The sequence below is a fragment of the Heterocephalus glaber genome, unplaced genomic scaffold, assembly GCF_053883595.1.
Source record: "Heterocephalus glaber isolate CG9 unplaced genomic scaffold, H.glaber_assembly_v1.0 deba00000901, whole genome shotgun sequence".
Lineage (NCBI taxonomy): Eukaryota > Metazoa > Chordata > Mammalia > Rodentia > Bathyergidae > Heterocephalus > Heterocephalus glaber.
In genome coordinates this window covers 7515457-7538128 of record NW_028258171.1, presented here as the reverse complement: position 1 = coordinate 7538128, position 22672 = coordinate 7515457, and the positions used below count along the sequence as shown (strand labels likewise).

Genomic DNA, 22672 nt, shown 5'->3' with positions numbered 1-22672 from the left:
AATGAAAAAGCAAAGCTAATTCAATCATAATGAATTATTGGAAAAGAAAACAAGTATCCTCAGTTAGGGAAAATGATGATGATAACTAAAATCAATCTATTTCATTATTTAATGTATTTCATTATAAGTTAGATATGTGATACTTCTAAATATAAGAATTGATCTTGCATGAATTTGAAGTACACTCCCATAAAAATAACAAATTATTATATTGAGTTTGTTATTAACCCTACACATTAAAATATTCTTCCTTGAAATTCTAGTGAGATAGTGAAATTTTCTCTAATAAAATATCTAGATGTGTAAAATTTTTAATCCAAAATATCATTACATTTTACTCTAAAAATAAAATTATCAAATATATATATATATCAAATACCAAACATCAAATATATAGATGGAGTTTGTTGAATATTGAAATTGAGCATCATCTGATCATCTCCCTCATCAGGCTCTTGATAGCATTCCCATTCTTGTTTTGCTCTCCAGCTACAACATTTTCTGTTTCTTAAATATACTATATTCCTTTCTACTTTGGATCTCTGATCCTTCCTAAAAAGTTTTCCCTCTATTCTATCCTCTTCATTTCCTATAATTTCTTCAGTTTTATGTTAAAGTGTCATTTTCTTTGTTAAGGAAGCAAACTGTATTCCTCCATGATGTCTTATCCTCTCAAGGTCCCCTAGCCTTCTCTTAGAAGTAGGTATGTGTAACTTTTAAAACATTTGTTAATGGTTTATCATCTATTTCTATGTAATCTCTTTTTAAGTGACTAAGAATCACTGAATTAAGATGCTGTGCCTTTTCTTGGAGTTGCTTATACTCAGTTTTCTGCAGAGGGAGTGTGAGCAATGAAACCTAACTAAATTACAACTCTGAGAGTGTCCAAATGAAGGGTTTCACTTAAATGTATAATGTCCTACAAAATAAAATTTAACATTTCAAACTCTTTAGCATTTTCACCGCAAAGCTAATCTAGGAGTGCCAAACAGGCTACTCCCAAATTCCCACAACTGGTCAAGTGTCCAGGTTCCCAGGCATCTGCCTACTTCAGCAGACCACTGCCCCAGGCTTTTCTTCTCTGACTCTCAAAGGACAGAAAGAACAAGCTCCTAGATATTCACCTGATTACCCTCTGTGGAGGAGAATATTCTCTCCTTCTTCCGAGAGCATTTCCTTCTTTCTCCTCAAAATCTTCTCACTTAAATCAGAATATTTCATTTTTCATTTGAGTGAGTTTTACCACTAAAATCTCAAACTAATGAACACTCCAGCCCATCTGAAGAATAGCCCTACATGGTGATAATGATCTCACAATGCAGCAGGGAAAAATACCTTCCCCAAAATGGAGAAATAAAGAATATTTTACAATAAGTATATTCTCCCAGAGTTATTTGGTTTCTGAGTGGAAACTAGTGAAAGAAATCCCAAACAGAAGTCAGGCCTCAAATTCTTGTTCTGGTTGGATAATTAGCTATAAAATCCAAAAGAAGTCATTTAAATTCCCTGTGCTGCTTCTCTTCTCAAAAGTAAAAAAGATGAGCTAGATTATTGTTTAGGTCCTTTCAAAGTCTATGACTCTATCGTAATTCTCAAAACTAACAATTTGTTTATTCATTTTAGCTAAGAAGGAAGGAGGTATCTCCAACATCAGTTCTTCAGTAGCTTGTTATATCTGCTTTATTAAATTTAGTTCATTTTTGGTAGCTTCATTAAACAACACAGCTTGTCAGAAATACTTGCATATTTATGTGGTAATGGCCCTTCAGAGCAATTATGATGTCAACGGAACTATTATGATTTCAATGCCACCATAACATCTTATAGGCATAACTAGCACTAAAGATAAAAATTTTATGAGACATACTCAAGCTAGTGCACAAAGCAGCAGGGTTGTTTTCCCAAAATATAAGCAGCTGAGCCTTTAAAAAGTATTTTGATTTTAAAAACACAAGGGATATTGACATACACCAGATGGTGGTGGCAGTTTGAAAAAAAAAGACTACTTAAATTTGTTTATGGAAAAAAAACCATTTGTTTATAGAAAATTACAGTCTATGTGGCTGCTCTTTAACTGCAAAATTGGTTAACCTATGAATCCTGCTTTGGGTCAAAATCATAAGGACCTAAGCCAAAAAAAAAAGTAATAATCATGTTCAACTCATTAGTATTAAGTGATATGACCAATAAACAAACTGTGTTTTAGATCAGACAATGTATGTTTCTGAGACTTTCAGATATCCTAGACTATAACTGTAATACTCTTTCATAAGTTTCATGTCTCAGAAAAAAAGTGTATATATGTTTTGTGACTCCCATGAACAATTCTATCTCTATTACAGGGTCTTTGACTTACAAAATCAAAGGAATGAGAAAAGGGAGAATTGAGAAGGTCTGACAAGGCAGAGGTACTGGAGAAGAAAATTTGAAGATACAGAAGGAACAAATCAAGAGCTAGAGAGATTTTAGGGCATTTAAAAAGAGGAGCTAGGAATTTAGGGGATAGAGTTCATTTTCATAAGAAACGATGGAGGGTGGGAAATGTCACTGGGCTTTCATTATTGAAATACCACTCTGGCATGTGTCAAGAGACTCCAGTGAATATTTTAGTGTTTTCAGAATGTTTGTCTATTGACCTGGTTTTATTCTTGTTGGCTAACATCTTAAGAGTGGGCCTTCAAGATACCTGAATTCAGTTATATTTATATTTTACATAATATAAACATATTTAGTTATAAAAACCATCAATTAAAAGGCTCAGAGTTCTACAATTCAAGTTTCTGGAAGGATAGTATTAATCATCTCACTTATAAACGTCCCATATCTGAGTTTTTATCCAGACTAGGTGTTCAGTAAAAATTCAAAGAAAAGAATATACAGTAGATAAGTGAATGGTTTCCATATGCACACAGTAGATAAGACAACTAAACCAATAATGTAAACAACTTACCACATGGTTTCTCTTATTTGAAAAATTCAACATATAAATTAAGTGCAAAATAATGTAAGTAAAATAAAATGGAGCACTACTCAGCCATAAAGAATGAGAAACGGTGCGTATATATTTATGATTGTCATCTCTTCCTCTTGGATTGTTCCCTTCACAAGGATGTAGTGACCATCTTTGTCTCTCTTAATTAGTTTTGGTTTGAAATCTACTTTGTCTGCAAATAAAATTGCTACCCCTGCTTTTTTCTGGGTTCCTGTCATGTGGAGAACTGTTTTCTATCCTTTTACTTTCATTCTGTGTATTTCTTTTTGAGTTAGGTGTGTTTCTTGTATAAAGCATATTGTTAGATTTTGCTTTTTAATCCATTCTGACAGTCTATGTCTTTTGATTGGTGAATTGAGACCATTAACATTGGTAGTTATAATTGATAGATATTGACTCATCCTTGTCATGATGTTTTACTATTGTTGCCTCTTTTATTTCTTGTTTTTGCTTTCTCTGCAAGAGAAACCACCAACAGAGCTAAGAGACAACCTACAATGTGGGAAAAAATTTTCAGCAACTGTTTCTTAGACAAAGGACTACTATCTAGAACATATAAATACCTGAAAAAAATCAGACCCCCAAAATACAAAGAACCAATTCAAAAATGAGCATCTGAAATGAACAGACATTTCTCAGACAAAGAAGTAAAAGCAGTAAATAAATATATGAAAAAATGTTCAACATCAATGGTTATTCAAGAGATGCAGATGAAAGCAACACCGGGATTCCACCTCACCCCGGAAAGAATGGCTGTTATAAAGACATCATACAATAACAAATGCCGGTGGGGGTGTAGGGAGAAAGGAACCCTTCTCCATTGTTGGTGGGAGTGCAGACTGGTGCAGCCACTGTGGAAATCAGTATGGAGATACCTCAAAGAACTAGGCTTAGAGGTCCCATTCAACCCAGCTATCCCCCTGCTGGGTATCTTCCCAAAAGAATTAAAAGAATCTTACCACAGCAATAAATGTGCACCCATGTTTATAGCGGCACAGTTTGTAATAGCTAAAGCTTGGAAGCAACCCAAGTGCCCATCAACTGGAGACTGAATAAAGAAGATGTGTTTTTTAATAAAATGGAATATTACTCAGCCGTAAAGAACCAGAAACTACAGACATTTATAGCTAAATGGATGCATATTGAGGCTATCCTCTTAAGTGAAATACAGAGGACACACATGTGTAAATACCAAATAGTTTCTCTAGTGTGAGAAACTAAAAGTGTAATTAAGGATACACACGGATGAAATTGCCTAATAACATATTTTTCGGATTGTGTTTCCATTGCATGTCATATGACTGTATCGAAATTTAAATTAGGGAGAAGCTTGGCTTAGGTGGAGTCTGCTAGCTAACTGGAGTTTTTTTTTCAGACCACTGTTTGTTCAATGCTGGTTTTGGGGATTTTTCTGAAACAAATCCCATCCTCTGGTGTCTTGTTGGTGCTTGAGATTTTTTTATGTTATATGGAAAAATGTTTAAGTGCTTTGCAGTTTTGTTTTGGTTGAGTTCTACTGTATTTGAATATTATTGTAGTTTTTTTCCCTTGGATTATTCTTCTTTGAATGGTTTTAATTTCTGTATGTATGTTTGTTTGATAATAAAGTTATTTTTAAAAAATAAAAAAAAGAATGAGAAACAGGAGACATTTATAGCTAAATGGATGCACATTGAGGCCATACTCTTAAGTGAAATAAATAAGATACACATGTAAAATATCAAAGTTTCTCTGGTGTGAGAAACTGAAAGTGTAATAAGGATCAAAATGTATAACAGGTAATGTGAAATAGGAAGAAAATGTCCAAAGGGGAAGGGGAAGTGGGAGGGGTTGGAGAAGGGAAAGGAATAAATATGAGAAAAGGAAAAAATGGAAAAAAAGTCTTTTTAAATAGGAGAGGTGGAGGAATTGAAGGGAAGGCAGAGAAATGGGGAAAAAATAAGAACCAAGATATATCATGTAAAGGTACAAATTCCCAATGATGAAAGTCATCATATTGTATACCTAAAATGTACCAATAAACTTAATGAAGAAAAAAAGAAAAGGAAAAAAATTAATGTCAGCAAAACAAAAACTCCGAAAAGTTTTTTCTTCATTATCTCAAATCTATATGAAAGTTACTCCAGATTTGAATTATTGTAGATAATTTTCTTATCTTTATTTTCCATTTTTACTTACTTAAATGTTTTATCTCACTAAATAATTTCTTTGTGTACAAAATTTTTATTAAATAGAATTTTTATTAAATAGAATTCACTTACCAATTATGGCCTTGGCTCTCAGCTAGGTCTCAATGCTGCTGCTTCAATAGCTTACAAACAGAATGAGCTTAGCAGAAGTGATGAAGCAGGTCCTTAGCAGAGTAAGAATCAAAAGACTCACTTGGATTATATCCTTTCTTGGTTTGCACTTGGCTCACAGTAACTTTCTGCCAAAACAAGGGATCGTTATAATTTCAAAGATTACTGCACGATCTGGAATTATTCACTATAGCAACAATCTAACACTGATAGGTTTGAAAGGTATAATTGTATAATTTTATCCCACCTCAAGCATATTCTCCCATATAATCAACACACATTCATGGCCAAACCATAACATCAGCAAACTGTCCCTTAGATGTCCATCCTGAGTCAACATTTTCTTCACATGTTCACTCCTACTTCTTCTCCAGAGATTTCATGCCCTCTCCCTCTTATTACCTGACTGCCTCTTAGCTCTAGGCCCCATCCACTCTCCAGTTTAGACGGCAATTTAATAGTAAACAAATACATGTATTGATAATTTATTCTAGTTAAGGCCATTAGGTAAGAATAATTTAACAAACTTGGCATTATCAGAGATTGTTGCATAAATTTCCCAGAGAAATGTGAAAAAAAAAATCTGCCTCCAAATTGAGAGGGTGCCTGTAGTCTAAAGAATGACTTGGACAAGTCCAACTCAGCAAGCAAATGAGTCTACTAGGGGTTACAGACAGTGGTGGATGACTTGCAGATTGCAACACTATTGAAGTCACCAACTCCTCTTTCCTAAGCTTCTGATTTTATGGGGATCTAAAGTAAACAGCAAAAGGCAGGATCAAAGACAAGAGTCCTTGGGAAATGTTATATGTACTCCATCCCCACGCCATCCTTATTAGGAACTCTCCAAGTCTAACAAGCACTGTCAATTACAGAAGTGGATGTCCTCATTGTACCACAGTCTGGCACACAGCCTCAGCACCTGGTGAGGCCTACTAGACCATTACATAGTGACCCACTGCAAAGTAAAGTTACTTTGATGAGGGTCTGGAAACTATTCTCCCTCTAGAAATCTTTTGTGTTTTAAAATAAAGTACTAATATATCATGGAGAGCAGTATGTTGATAGGTAGGGTCCATTTTCACATCTTCATGTTACATTGTCCTTCATTTACCTATGTCTAGGATATACCTTCATAATCCATATACATCTCTGCTACCAACACAAAATCATAAGAAGCTATTTATTCTTTTGAAATACCTACAATATCTCAAAAGTAATCACAACTTACCACAACTTCATAATTCAAACTTAGCGGAAAAACAATTGATGAATTTTTTCTAAAACATGTTAAATACATGAAAGCTTATTATTTCCACTGCTAATATAAATATTACTACATCAAGATGCATTCTAATACAAAGGTAAAACATATTTTCAATTCCATAGCTTACTTATATAGGAATGTATGCTAAAATATTGTTTTAAAAATGATCATTTTACTATATTCATTAAACAATATATGCCATAAATAGAAGCCAAGAATAATAATAGTAATAAGAATGAAAACGGGAAAAGGGGACTTAGAGAGGGAGGTAGATAGGAACAGGGAAGGGATTAAAAAAGAAACAAGCCATGTTATGTACATGCACCTACTCCCCAAGTCGAATGTAAACATCATGCACTGCAAACATGTACTAATAAAAGAAAAAATAATTTCCCTAAGAAATAATTTTAGATTCCAGGACACACAGAACTGAAAGTGAAAGTATGGGAAAAGATATTCTATATGAATTGTAACCAAAAGAAAGCAAGAGTACCCCAAGAACTTCACCAAAAATCTTCTAGACTTAATAACCAAATTCAGTCAAGTAGCTGGTTACAAGGTCAACACACAAAAATCAATAGCTTTCCTCTACACGAATGACAGACTCACTGAGAGAGAAATAGGGCAAATAATTCCTTTCACAATAGCATCCAAAAAACTGAAATACTTAGGAATCAACCTAACAAAAGAAATCACAGACCTCTTCTCTGAAAACTATGGCACTCTGAAAAGAGAGATTGAAGATGATATCAGAAAATGGACAGACATCCCCTGCTCCTGGGTAGGAAGGATTAATATAGTGAAAATGCTATATAGATTCAATGCAATTCCAATTGAGATCCCAGCAGCATACTTCACAGACCTTAAGAAAACAATCCAAAAATTCATTTGGAACAAGAAGAGACCCAGAATAGCAAAAGCAGTTCTAGGTAACAGAGACATGGCAGAGAGTATAACAATCCCCAACCTGCAACTCTACTACAAAGCTACTTTGATAAAAACAGCATGGTGCTGGAAAAGAAACAGACCTGAGGACCAGTGGAACAGATTAGAAGATGCAGAAACAACACCAGACACACTCAGCCATCTCATCTTTGATAAAGGAGCCAAACCGTCACTGGAGGAAAGATAGCCTCTTTAATAAATGGTCCTGGAAAAATTGGGTTTCAACTTGCCAAAGATTAAAACTAGACCTATATCTCTCACCATGCACTAAACTAAAATTGAAATGGATTAAAGATCTAAATATTAAAATAGAAACACTGAACCAGTTGGAACAGAGGTTAGATAGAACTGTTGAAGATATCAGCGTAGGAAAAGATTTTATGAATAAAACCTCAGTTGCCTGTGAACTAGCACAAACAATCAACAAATGGGATCTCTTCTTATTAAAAAGCTTCTGCACAGCAAGAGAAACCACCAGCAGTGTGAAGAGACAACCCACAATGTGGGAAAAAATCTTCACCTGCTCTTCCTCAGACAAAGGTCTACTATCTCAAATCTATAAAGAACTTAAAAAGATCAGACCTCCCAAATTTAAAGACCCAATCCAAAAATGGGCATCTGAAATGAACAGACATTTCTCACACAAAGAAGTAGAAATAGCAAATAAATACATGAAAAAATGTTCAACATCACTGGTCATTCGAGAGATGCAAATGAAAACAACGCTGAGATTCCACTTCACTCCAGAAAGAATGGCTGCTATCATGAAATCCACCAATAACAAATGCTGGTGGGGCTGTGGGGAAAAAGGAACTCTGCTCCACTGCTGGTGGGAGTATAGACTGGTGCAAGCACTGTGGAAATCAGTATGGAGATACCTCAAAGGACTAGCACTGGAAGTCCCATTTGACCCCACTATTCCACTGCTGGGGATCTTCCCCAAAGAATTAAAAGAATCATACCACAGTGATATATGTGTGTTCATGTTCATAGCAGCATAGTTTGTAATAGCTAAAACTTGGAAACAGCCCAAATGCCCATCAACTGGAGACTGGATAAAGAAAATGTGGGTTTTTTTATAAAATGGAGTACTACTCAGCCGTAAAAAATGAGAAATGAGAGACATTTATAGCTAAGTAGATGCACATTGAGGCCATACTCTTAAGTGAAATAAATAGGACACACATGTGTAAATACCAAATGGTTTCTCTGGTGTGAGAAACTGAAAGTGTAAATAAGGACTAAATGTATAATAGGTAATGTGAAATAGGAAGAAAAGGGGCAAAGGGGAAGAAAGTAGGAGGGGTAGGGGAAAGGAAAGATGGGAATAGAATTAATATGAGAAAATGGAAAAATAGGAACAAAATCTTTGTAAATAGGGAGGATTGGAGGGGTTGGAGGGAGGGCTGGGCAAGGGTGAAAAATAAGAACCAAGAGAGATTATGTAAAGGTGCAAATTTCCAATGATGAATGTCATTATATCGTATACCTAAAATGTACCAATGATTAGAATGAATAATCGATAATGCAAAATAGAAAGAAAAGGTCCAAAGGGGTAGGGGTAGTGGGAGACACAGGGGAAAGGAAAGAAGGGAAAGGAAAACTGATGAGAAATGGAAAAAATGGAAATAAAGTCTTTGTAAATAGGGAAGGGTGGAGGGGGTGAAAGGAGGGCTAGGAATGGGGAAAAAATAAGAACCAAGATGCATCAGGTAAAGATACAATTTCCCAATGAGAAATGTAAATGTGTTGTATACCTAAAATGTACCAATAAAAGAATTTAAGAAAAATAAATAAATAAATAATAAAAGGAAAGCCGAGCATAAAGGCAGTACATATAATGCCAGCTACTCTGAAGGCTGGTGTAGAAGAATTACAAGGCCAAGGCCAATATAAAGAATATTGTGAGGCACTGTCTGTTATGGTTGATGTCTAGATGTCCTCCAAAGCCTCATGAAGTCATGGGTGGGGCTTTTCAGAGATGGCTGGATGTAGGGTGTGTGATATTGGGATCAAGGTTGTGTGATTACTAAATTAGTCCACTGACTGGTTTGGCATAATTTTGGGTAGGATTAGGGTGCCACAGCCTGGGTGGGAATGCTACCTGTCCTAAGGGCATGTTCCCTGGGTAAAATATAAGGGACAGAAAGAAGGCTGCTGTAGCTGTTATTTACTGCTGCTTCACTACTTCACTGCCTTGTTACCTTCTGCCTACCATGAACTCTCCTCTGAGATGCCCCTCTGCCATGCCACCCTGCCTAGAAGCCTACTGATTATGGACTGAAACCTCTATAAGCTGTAAGCTAAATAAACCTTTCATCTTTTAAAAAGAAAGAAAGAAAGCAAGAGTGGCTATACATGTATAAGTGTGAATGTTTAAGTCAAAAACTTTCTCTAGAAGCAAAAGCCATTAATAAAAGAATCAATTCAATAGGTAGATATAGCAGTTTTAAATATTGTTATATCCAACACCCACCTAAGTATTTAAAGAAAATACTGGGTGATCTGAAAGGAGAAATTGACAGTAATATAATAATAGCTGACTTCAATATCCCACTTTCAATCACAGATACAACATCCAGACAGAAAATCAATAAAGAGCAGGCTTGAAGAACATTATAGACCAAATAGACTTTAGAGACATATATTCAACTTTTCACTAATAGTAGAAGAAATCATATCTTTCTCACATACACACAGAATACTCCCACATCACAAACAAGTCTTAACAAATTTAAAAAGATCAAAATCCTATCAAATATATCTTTGAACCACAAGAGCATGAAACTAGAAATAAATAAAAACAAGAAAATAGAAAAAAACCACAAATGCCTGGAAACTAATACACTCTCAAACAACAGCTGGAAATCACATCTGAAATCATACTGGAAATCAAAAGAAAATTTTTTAAATATTTCAGGATAAATGAAAACAAAAATACAACTTCCCAAATCCTATGAGATAGAGAAAGTAGTACTAACAGGAAAATTCATACCAGTAAATGACTTCATTAAAAAAAGAAAAAGAGGGGCCAGGGATTTAGCTCAGTGGTTCCGCCACCTGCCTCGCAAGCAAAAAGTCCTGAGTTCAATCCCTGGTACCAAAAAAAGAAAGAAAGAAAGAAAAAGAACTCAAATAAAAATATAACGTTATACATGAAGAAACTAGAAAAGAAAACCCTAGGGGCCAGGGATTTAGCTCAGTGGCACCATGCCTGCCTTGCAAGCACAAGGTTCTGCATTCAATCCCCGGTACTGAAAAAAGGAAAAGAAACACTAAACCCAAAATTAGGAGAAATAAATAGAAAGACCAGAGCAGAGACAAATCAAATAGAGAATAGAATACTATAGAAAATTTCAACAAAACTAAGAGTTGGTTTTTTTGGGGGAAAATGTATATAAAATTGACAAACTTCTAGTTAGACTATGAAAAAAGAGACTTAATAAAATAAAATTAGAAATAAAAGAAGAAACATTACAATGGATGTCTCCTAAATAAAAAGGGATTATTATCAATTATATGCCAACAAATTGGATGACCTAGAGGAAAGAGATAAATTCCTAGAAGCATACAGCCTACCAAGACTGAATCAGAAGAAACAGAAACCCTGAAGAGACCAAAAACAAAGAGATAAATAATCAAAAACATGCCTTCCCAAAAAAGGGACCAAACATTAAAAGAATAATTAATATTAATTCTTCTTAAATCTTCTCTAAAAAAGTAGACGTTAAATACTCCCAAACTCATTGTATGAGGTTAGCATCACCTTAAGACCAAAAATGGACAAAGATAATACAAGAAAGGAAAGTCACAGGCCAATGCCTCTAATAATACTGATGCAAAGATTTTCAATAAAATTCTAGTAAAATGAATTGAACAACATATAAAAGATTACACACCATGACAAAGTAGGATTTATCCCTAGGATGCAAGTTTGCATCAATCAGTAATATTTACTACATCCCAAAATGAAAGACAAAAAGTACATGAATATCTAAGTAGGAGGCATAATCAAAAATATGGTGAATGTTTAAATTTTTAAATTTATTATACTAAAAAATATGTTGTCATTTATCCCCCTCAAAATATACACTCACTTTAAACATACTTATCCCAACTTTCTTGCCAATTCCTAAAGCAGTTCAGGAAGCCCTCTTTAGTGAGTGTCTAGTTGCACTGTTGTGGTTCCCTTGATGTCCTGAATCAATCAATTCAAAACAGTCAGAAGTTGCGTGGTTCCAGATCTTGTGAATAAGATGGATGAAGGAAAACCTTAACGTTTTTACAAGCCAACCTCTCCATTAGATAGCACTCAGTAGTAGCATTCACTGAATTTTTTATCAAGCCTAATAAAAACATTCAAGAGAGGACTTCCAGAACTGCTTCAGAAAGTGGCAGGAATAATAAGACAAGTGTTTTAAGCAAAGGGGAGTATTTTGAAGGAAATTAATGGCAATGTGTGTCTTGCTGTAATCATTTTTAATTTAAACATTCACTGAATATTTGACCCTTTCTTGATAAAAGCTCTCAACAAAATAGTTATTGCAGAAAATTTCTTTAACCTAATAAAAGCCATGAATGAAAATTCCATAGCTAATACCACAATCAATATGGAAAAATTGAAAGCTTTTTCTCTAAGATCCAGTACAAGTCAAAGAGGCCTACTTCTATTCAGCATAGTTACTGGACGTCTAGCAAGAGCAATCAGACAAAAATAAATAAATTAAAGGAATCCAAATTGGAAAGGAGGAAGTATAAATATCACTGTTTTCAGATTACATGATTCTTATATAGGAAATGTTAAAGACTCCACACACACATAAAAACTTTTTTTGAACTAACAAATGAATTCTGTTAAAGTTCAAGGATGCAAAAATCAGTTGCATTTTTTACACTAGTAATAATCTTCCTGAAAAAGAAATTATGGAATACATTATTATGTATATCAAAATAGCATGTTGTATGCCTTAAATATATATACAATAAAATCATAATTTCCCTAAGATTTCATTTATATTATTAATTTGCTTACTTGTTCCAACTTTCACAGATACTCAAAAAATAAACTTCATCTTGGATTCTGTATATATATTCTAAAGTAGTTAAGCTTGAAAGGATCTTGTTAGTCACTGGGCAGGTGGTGCACACCTATAATCCTAAGCACTCTGGGAGACTGAAGGAGGATGGACCACAAGTTTGAGTCTTGTTTGGATAATTGGGCAAAACTCTGTTTCAGAATAAAAAAGGCTAGGGATGTAGCTCAGAGTAAAGACCTTGGGTTCAATCTCCAATAGAAAAAAGAAAAAGGAAAGAAGAAAGAAAAGAAAGAAAGAAAGAAAGAAAGAAAGAAAGAAAGAAAGAAAGAAAGAAAGAAAGAAAGAAAGAAAGAAAGAAAGAAAGAAAAGAAAGAAAGAAAGGAAGGAAGAGAGAAAGAGAGAGAGAAAGAAAGAAAGAAAGAAAGAAAGAAAGAAAGAAAGAAAGAAAGAAAGAAAGAGAGAGGGAGAGAGAAAGAAAGAAGGAAAGAAAAAGAAAGAAAGAAAGCAAGAAAGAAAGAAAAGAAAGAGAAAGAAAGGAAGGAAGGAAGGAGAGAGGGAGAGAGAGAGAGAAAGAGGAAATGTTTTACTAGAACTGCCAGATTTGACTACTATATTAACAAGAGTTTAAATATTTATCTTTTGCTTTCAAATTGAACTACAGTTAATCCCAACCAGCTTCTAGAAAAACAGACTAAATGATAATCCAGTTCTTCCCAGGGTTACAGAGTCTGAGCAAGGTCAAGCTTGCTAACATTTTTTATTTTCTCCTTGGCTCCCATTACAGGTTGCCAGATTGAGGGAAAGAAAATCATTCTGTTGCTTCCAAGATGATTGCCAAATTATTTGAGTTGCCCTGACAATTACATAGTTTGCAATGTCTTTCATTCTTCATCTTGTACCATCAATTTTTGTGCTGTATTCTTATGAAGTTATAACCCTTTTAATTGGGATTAGGAAAGAGAGATTTCTTGCCAGACAAGCAAACACAGATAAAAGTTAAATTCAGCTTGCAAATAAATATTCTGTTTTAGGTGATAAAAGATAAGCAATGGGGGCCAGGGATTTAGCTCAGTGGTTCTGGCGCCTGCCTTGCAAGTGCAAGGTCCCGAGTTCAACCCCCAGTACCAAAAAAAAAAAAAAAAAAAAAAGGCAATGAAGTGAGAAAGGTGGGGGTTTTTTGTCCTTTAGCAGGATTAAGCAATAATATAATGCTTTAGGATTATAACTCATTGGAGGAACTAGTGAAAACTAGTATGCTATTTGAGGAACATGTGTCATTTGTGTAATTATGTGCAAATTCCTTAAGTGTACATAAGGATTCAATCTTACTGCCATTTGAACTGGCCAAGTAGCATCAAGCAACATTTTTATTTTTGTATTCCTATTTATTTTAAATAAATAAATGATAGATTAGATACATGATAGATAGATAGAGATAGATAGATAGATAGATAGATATCCACCATCTCCAAATACCCCACCTATGAGCATATGAGCCTTTGGGGGTGACATTGAGATGGACGTGTCCTAATGTCATTTTCAACGGCTCTGTGAATATTCAGTTCCATAGTAATGTTCAGAAGTAAAAAAAAAATCATATTGCAGTACTAAATTTTTACAATGCCAAATGACTGCATAATACTTCTAGCTAAGAACCTTTGTTAACCTAGTAAATATCCTTAACAAGAGAATAAGTGTGTCATTAATGGCCCTTATCTAGGAAAAATAAGAACAGAGATTTAATTTGCAGAAATAAATTCAAAGGTAAAACATCTACTTGAAGTAATAAATTAATTTATCATGAAATTAAATTATAAGAAATTAGCTAAAATTTTCAAAATAACATTCTCATTTTTTAAATGAAGTGTTAGAATATCTCAATATCACTGAAAAAAATTCATCTAGTTTCTAGACTCTATGATGAATTCCATAGTGCCTAGATTCTCACATGCCAGTATGATAAGAGAATCTTTAAAGTAATGGTGAAATTTTTAACATTTATATTTAAGTATGGCCCTAGAAAGAGTTATAGATCACTTTTCAAATATCATAATTATTAGGTCCTCAAATCCAGTCATATTTTTATCAGCATGATGGTCCTCCCTGTGACTGACTTGATGAATGACCCAGTTCAATTAACATGTCACTCGACCTTTATCTCATTTCCACTGTGAATATATAAATGAACACAGTGTATACATATGGAACTTTTTGAAATTTGAGTAAAATTAAAAACCCTACATTGCAAAACAGAATCCACTATTCTGTATGTCTTGGTTACTTCCTCATTGCTGGGACAAAATACTCGGCACCTGCAAGTTAAAGAAGGAAAGGTTTATTTTAGCTCACAGTTTGCAGATGTTTCAGCCCACAGTCAGCTGGTTGCAAGGCAAGGTGGCATGGCAAAGGGGACTGGCAGAGGAGAATCAGTCCATGGTAGGGCTGGCAGGAAGCAGCAATAGCACCAGCAGCAGCAGTGAGCCTTCCTTTCCCTTTTTTCCTATCCAGGCTACAAACCTATTGGTTGGTACCTACCACCCCAGGATGGGGCTTCCATTACCCACACTCAGCACAGTGTTAAACCAATCAGTGAGCTAATCTAATTATCACACATCCTTAATCAGTATTCATATGTTCTAGATTCAGCTACCTCCAAATATGACCACATGAATCTGGAGGTGGGCATCAAGATACAAGCCATAACGTTATACTTTAGTGTTTGTGCACCTATGTTGTGGCCTACTTTTTTCATTTAAAATTGCAAAGTACTTGATGATTAAGAGAGTGTATGTCTCCTTGTTGTACCTTTCATTAAATAATTCTTAAATTGATGTCCTATTTGGGTCATTCATACTTTATATCAGTTTTTCAGAATCAATGTTTAGATGCATCAATAAATTTTATAAATAAAATGCCTACCTTCAACATTCTTAAAAAGAAAGGCTTCAGAGTATAATGATTTTCATGCATCTTGTCTTTCATTTTGAATATAATAGTCAATATTCATAGATTCAGAGTTGTTCTCTTTTAAAAATTAAATAGAGATGCAATTCCACTTGCAAACTGCTGAGGAATTTAACTTTGTTTCATTAATATTCCTTCTTAACAGAAATTCTAATTTACAGCACAGGGCCAAGCAAAGGTTAGCAATTATGACGGCAAAGTAGCTGAGACTATTAATGGCAGGCAATACTGCAACTGCCTTAATGCCCAGTGACAGTAGTTCACATCAAGTTGTTAAAAAGATATAAAAGCACACAGTCTACTTCATGAAGCTTTCTAAAGTCATCTCCTTGAGGTTTCTATTATTTCACAGTGCACAGAGCTTATGATAAGATATTCACAGGCCTAAAAAATGGAGAAAATTCCTCTTACAAATAAATAAATTAATAAATAATATTTAAAGTTCAAATTGTTCTACAGTTCACTGGGAGTGGACCTTTTTGAAGCAAAGAGGCTATTTGGGTATAAAATCAAGGTAAGAAGATTAGGTGACTAAGAAATGTAACAGTTCGATAGAAACATGGTATCTGCATCCACACAGACAGTCTTTAAGAAAAGCCTTCCCAGGAATAGCCAAATGCAAATTGAAATACTATTCACTATGATTAGTATGGGTGAGATCTGTTCAATATATAAAAAGCTGCCAAATTTGATTTGCAAATAGCAAAGCAGATTAATGTGATCTTTTTGTCCATCAATTTCCTTATCTGCTTATGAAAACACTTCCTACCTTCCTAAAGTAAAAGTTTAAGCATTAAATGAGCATATAACATATTGACATCACACTCTTCCCAAATATTCTAAGCCACTTGTGCAAACCATGTGCTCAAAAATATTTTACCAAGTGTCCAGGCGTAAGAAGCAATAATGAAAGCAACTAAAAATGAAAAAGAAAATGATGTTGCCTGTTCATTTCTTTAATCAGGTTTAAAGAGCAACTGCTCCCTGGACAGTGGTTGATTATTTTATTTATTTATAACTAAGTCAATTAACAAAGTCATTTCTGTCTTTGACAGAGAAGGAAAAGGAGGGAGTGTATGAAGAGAAGACAAAGAAGAGAAAGGGGAAAGAAGAGGAAGGAGGAGGAGAAAGAGAATCAGAAGGGGAAAGGGGAGAAGGAGGAGGAGAAGAAGACGAAGAAGGGGAGGAAGAAGAGGGGTGAGAGGGGGGAAGAGAGGAGAAGAAATAAAGAAAAGAAAGTAGAATTCAATTAAGTATTTGTATCCCTAATATAAAGAACCCTAGTTCGATCCCCGATACCAAACAAACAAACAAACAAAAAACCCTTATAACACATCAGTAAAAAATCAAACACTCCAGTTTTTTAAAGGTATAAAAGGCTTGAACAGACACTGAAAAGGATACAGTGGTTTCTCCCCAGTAATAGCAATTTGAACAACTACCTTCACCAGAGTTACAGAAAACAAGTGCGAGACCACAGTACCTGGTTTTACCATAACAGTGAAAAAGACACATTGAAGGAACTAGGAAGAGAAGAATTGGGCACATGACCCTTTCCCCAACTCCAAACAATCCAGTGTGTAAAGAAGCATTTCCTCTGGAGGAGGAAAAGCAAGTAAGACCACACCATAGACTTGAAATGCTGCCTCAGAATCAGGAGGAGCCTCATAGCCCAAGCCAGAGGGAATTCACTTCTGGCTAGCACCACCTATGACTGGATGCAGAAATCTCTGGTCTTAGGTAAACTACAGCATCAAACAGGCTATAGCAGCATGGGTCTTGGTCCCTATTAACAGACTATGGTTAAAAGACTATGGGGTGTGTCTTAGAGTTGCATCATTGGTAGCCATGTCACCTCTTCCCAAACCAAGGAAACACCATGGAGAGATTAAGTGTTCACTCTAGGAAAGAAGAAGGAGGTGGACACCAAGCAGTTTCATAGCAGCCTGGGGCTGATTCCTCCATGATGAGTCCCAGAACTCAACAGAATCCCAGAGCTAAACAGAGTCCCTGTGGTGCCCAATCACAGGACAGTGACTATGGAGAAGGCATCTAGACCACTCCTAATCCCTGGCAGAAGCTTATGATGACAGACTAATCTCTTTGGTCACTCTTCCAGTCCATTCTAAACAACACTGCAACTGTGGATTTGTGACACACTTGTACCTGAGGTACACACTCATGCTGGAAGAGTGGTGACACACCAAATGCAGACTCAAAGCAAACCTGGACTTAAATGACCTGTTAGTACTGAAGCAGTGGAAGTGACCACAGACTTGGGAAAATGTACATCCTGCTTAGAAATTCTAGAGGAACAGGCACAGGCAAAAACAGATTGTAAAGACTGGGATAAATACACAATTCATCAACGTGCAGATGGCATCATGTGCCCAAAAAAGCCCCAGGGACTTTCAGGAAACTATGACATTACCTAACAAAACAAGGCTCTAGAAACCAACTATCTGGAAATTAATAAATGGAAACCAATAAATGGAAACCCTCAGAAACAGAATGCAAAATCTCTTCTAAGGAAACACAAAGAGCTTCAAGATAACATAGAGAAACAATTTGCTGCTTTAAAATGTAAACTTAACAGAGAGTTCAAGAAATATAAAAAATTAATCAACAATCTTTGAAGGGATAAGTACTTTAAGTGAAATTAAAAACATGACAGGAGTCATTAATAGCAGAATATATCAAACCAAAGAAATAATTAGCAAGCTCAAAGACAGGCTACTTGAAAATACACAGAGGAAAAAGAGAAAAAAAAATAAAAAAGAATGAAGTAAGCTTATGAGAACTTGAAATAGCATTCAAAGAGCAAATATTTGGGTTATTGGACTTAAGGGGGACTTGAGAATGCCAAAGGGGTAGAAAGCTTATTCAAGGAAGTAATAACAGGAAATATCCCATGCCTATAGGAAAACACAAATATACAGGTATAGAAAAGTCAAAAGAGTAAGCAAAATAGTAAGATTCAACTCAGTCATCTACCTCAAGACATGATGTAATAAAATGTCAAAGGTTAAAGAGGATACTAAGAGTAGAAAGAGAAGAAAAACAACACACACACACACACACACACACACACACACACGTTCCAATACATCTGACAGCAAACTTATCAGCATAAACATTATAGGTCAAGAGGGAACAGAATGAGATTTTCAAACTGCTGAAGAAGGAAAGAAACTGCCAGCCAAGATACTGCCAGCAAAGCTATCCTATAGAAATGAGAGATAAAGAATCCCAGACAGAATGCAATAATTTATATCCACCAGACTTGAAACGATAAAGGGAGCCCTTCAAAATGAAAGAAAGAGGCTGGGGATTTAGCTCAGTGGTTTTGCCACCTGCTGCGCAAGTGCAAGGACCTGAGGTCGATCCCCTGTACCAAAAAAATAAATAAATAAAATGAAAGAAAGAGATGTTAATGAGAAGGAAAAAGTATCAGAAGATATAAAATTTACCGGAAGGAGTAACTATACAGATAAATTCAAATTGTCCTAATTTTTAAACGTTGCATAAACCATTCATACCATTAATAGAATGAATACTAAGAAAATCAAAATAAAATAATTACATTACTATGTTAACACATAGGCACTACAGAAAGACCTAAAATTGGACATCAAAAATTCAAACTTTGGGGAAGAATGGAGTGTTTTATTAGCATTCCTCTCTCTTTTGTCTCATTTTCTATATTTTGATCATTGTTAAGTTAATACCATTTCAAAATAGCTTCTTACAAACAAAAAGATGCTTTTATAGGACTCACGGTACCCATGAAACAAAAAGTCTATAATAATCAAACTAAAAATAATAAGTAAATAATAAAACATACTACTAGAATAAATCACAAAAGAGTACTGTTAAGAGAGAGAGAGAAAAAAAAGGAACTATAAGGAAAATAAAAAGCAAGTTACAAAATGGCAGTAGTATGGTCATCTATCTATAATTAATCTAAATATGAATGGATTAAATGCAATTAAAGATATTTAGTGACTAAAAGGTTTTTTAAAAGATTCAACTATATATTACCTATAAAAACTCACCTTACCTCTAATATTATGCATAACCTGAAAAGTAAAGCTTGGGAAAAATAATTCATGCAAATGAAATCCAAAACTGTGGGAGCTGCCATACATATTTCAGATAAAATATACATATAGTCAAAAGCAGTGAAAAGAGACAAGGAAGGTCATTATATAATAATAAAGAAGTCAATCCAGCAAGAAGAAATAACTATTATAAATATACATGTACACTATATCAGAGAACCTAATAAATCAAATATATTAGTAGACCTAAGTGGAGAAACAGAGACCAATACAATAATACCAGGGGATGTACACACTTTCAATAATGGACAGACAATCTGGACAGAAAATCAACAAAGAAATGTCATCTTAATCTGCACCCTAGACCAAATGGACCTAACATTCAGGTACCTAGGGAACATTCCATCCAACAAGTTCAGGAAACACAATTTTCTCATCAACATCTGGAACCCAGAGCCAAAAAAAAAATCTTTCCTCCTCAAAGTTTTTTTCTCATTCATTTGATTACAGCTATGAAAAACTGACCGATACAGTGATACAGTACACCATCTGCTGATACACTTGAATGTATGCTGGAAATATATATCAAGAGCTTTAAAATGTTCATAAATTTTAATCTAGTAATTTTATTTCAGGGACTATATCCTAAGAACTAATAGTAAACACTTTAAAAAGCTTATTCAAAGGTGCTTAAGTTATAGAATGATAAAAAAAAATCATAGTATCTTCAAATACTGGAATGTATTGGGTAGCATGTTGGATGGTATAAATCAAAACCATCAATATTAGAGGAGGAATTGTTAATTACTGTTGGAATCAAAATAAGTTGTCAGTCAGTTCAAGGTAGAATGTACTAGTAGGTGTGACCCTACAGAATCAGATGAAAAAGGAAGAAAGACACAGCACCAAGTTTACATTGTTAAAAGTAGCTACAGAAGTGAGGTTCCCTAAGACTTATGTAGGAGTTTAACCATGTAAGGCTAAGGTGTCAACAAAAATTAAATGGAATATGTAGTTTTGTCTGTTGTGCTAAGATTTTTTTGTTGTTGTCCTAAGATTTGAGCTTCCTCTTTATGCTACCTATATTTTGAGATAAATTCCTATGTAAATAAGTATTTTTTAACTAGAAGTGGAGTACCATGTTCCAGTTCATTCTGTCTTGAGGAAAGTTCTGGGAGGTGCCCACTGAATTAGTGAAATGAAAGGTTGTAAATGACAAAAAAAATGAATTTGGAGTTTGTTTATTAGTTAGTTTGTTTTTTGAGACAGGGTCTTGATACATAGTTCAGGCTGGCCTTGAACTCACTATGTAGCCAGGATGTCATTGAACTTGCTGAAATCCTCCTCCCTCAGCCTCCTGAGTGCTGCATTACAGATGTGAACCTCCCCTTAGTTTTAAATATCAGGGATTTCACTGCAACTAGGCATTTGAGAATGTCTTAGACATGGCAGACCTGTTTGTTCTTCCCATTGTGATTTTTCTCATAACTGGTATAAATGACCAAAAGAAGTTTTGTTCATTCATAAAACATATTCTACCTGTCTGGATCATTACCACAAAGAGAGCTTAGCTGGAAAAGGCAGATCTCATTTTCCCGGTAGCCTGGGTAAATTAGCTTGGAATTGGATTGATTGCAGTATCCTCCTGTTTAGACTGCTCAACCCATTCTTGTTAATACCCAGAAGGTTAGACTCCATTCAAAGTAGGTAGTAGATATTAAATCAAGAACAAGAAGAATATTATGCAAGCATTATACATGTTCATGAAAAATGTGCAGTAGACCTGGAAAGCATATATAGTAAAAGCAAGCAAATTTATATATTTGGTTGCATCTCAATAATGTACAGAATTATACTGGGCTGGGGATTTAGCTCAAGAGTTCCAGTGCCCGCCTCGCAAGTGCAAGGTCCCCAGTTCGACCCCCAGTACCAAAAAAAAAAAAAAATGTACAGAATTATAAATAGAGAGAAAAAAAGTAGTTCTAACTGGGTGGTAGCAATATCAAGAAGTTTTGGGGTTTTTTTTACCTTATATCAAAAATATTTCTACAAAGAGTACATATTACTTTTACAAATAAGGAATATGGAGAGTTTCCAGGACTCACAGTAAATAATAATATGTAAGCAGTTCCCTTTAGAAAAGGTTTATTGTTTCCGACTATCCTTCATTACTATTATTAAAGATCAAAGTAATTAAGGATTACAACAGAGAAAATAATTAACAAATTAGTGAATTGTGTTTCTGCTTATATTTCAATCCCTAAATGATTAATCAACTCTATTAAAATTACTTTTTAAAAAAAATAAACAAAAACCTAATTTATAAATTATATTATTATTCTTCCTTGATACAAATGTTTCCTGGCCCATAAGAAACTGAGACTAAAGGATTTCTTCTTCCACTTCACTATCATTTCTCAATGTGAACCTCCCATTTTAGACAGAATGCACGACATGGGGCTCTAAAACTTCATTCAGAAGGGTGACCACCAAGGGGTCATCATGGGTCCTAGTAACCACAATTTATGTTTGTGCTCCAGATTCTAGCCTTTTTCTAAGGACTTAATAATGCATACTTTTAAGATGTATTTATTTCTCAATATCTCACTGCTATATCTCTTGTTATTTCTTTCATAAACCAAAATTTTTAATAAGAGAATCGAAAGATTCAATTTGTCTTTGAGCAACTGAGGCCCCAGGAGTAGGAGCCACAGGATATGCTGTGCCAATCCAATCTTTCTCTTCATCCCTAAATTTGAAAATTAAGCTGTGTATCCATTATCACTTTGCCCTGGGAATAGTCACTGACTGACTTCTTTGCAGTGCCCTGTAAATCACCTAATTAAAATAGGGTTTGAGACAATCAGCTTATCACTATGTTCCTGAACTTATTCCAAGAATAGTTGTGTCATAGAGACCTGAAAACTCTCCCTGTTCAGGATCTGATAAGAAACAACTTTCTGGGTCAACCATTACTTCTAGTAATTAACCCATTAGGTTAATTAGGAGCCACAGAACTGGTAAAGTCAAAGGACCTTTTTTTAAAAAATGACTACTTACTAAAATTTCTCTAACCCTGTATCATATCTTCAAAGTGGTAGAATGTA

The 22672-nt window shown here is 34.7% G+C and overlaps 1 long non-coding RNA gene across 1 annotated transcript in view; it reads right to left on the bottom strand.

Moving 5' to 3' along the window:
- LOC147828815 (uncharacterized) overlaps positions 1–22672 on the bottom strand; it is a 393678-nt gene that overhangs the window by 162991 nt on the left and 208015 nt on the right. Inside the window, exon 3 of the long non-coding RNA XR_015450068.1 lies at positions 5254–5420. This is a non-coding gene — a long non-coding RNA (uncharacterized LOC147828815). The remainder of the gene's footprint in view (positions 1–5253; positions 5421–22672) is intronic.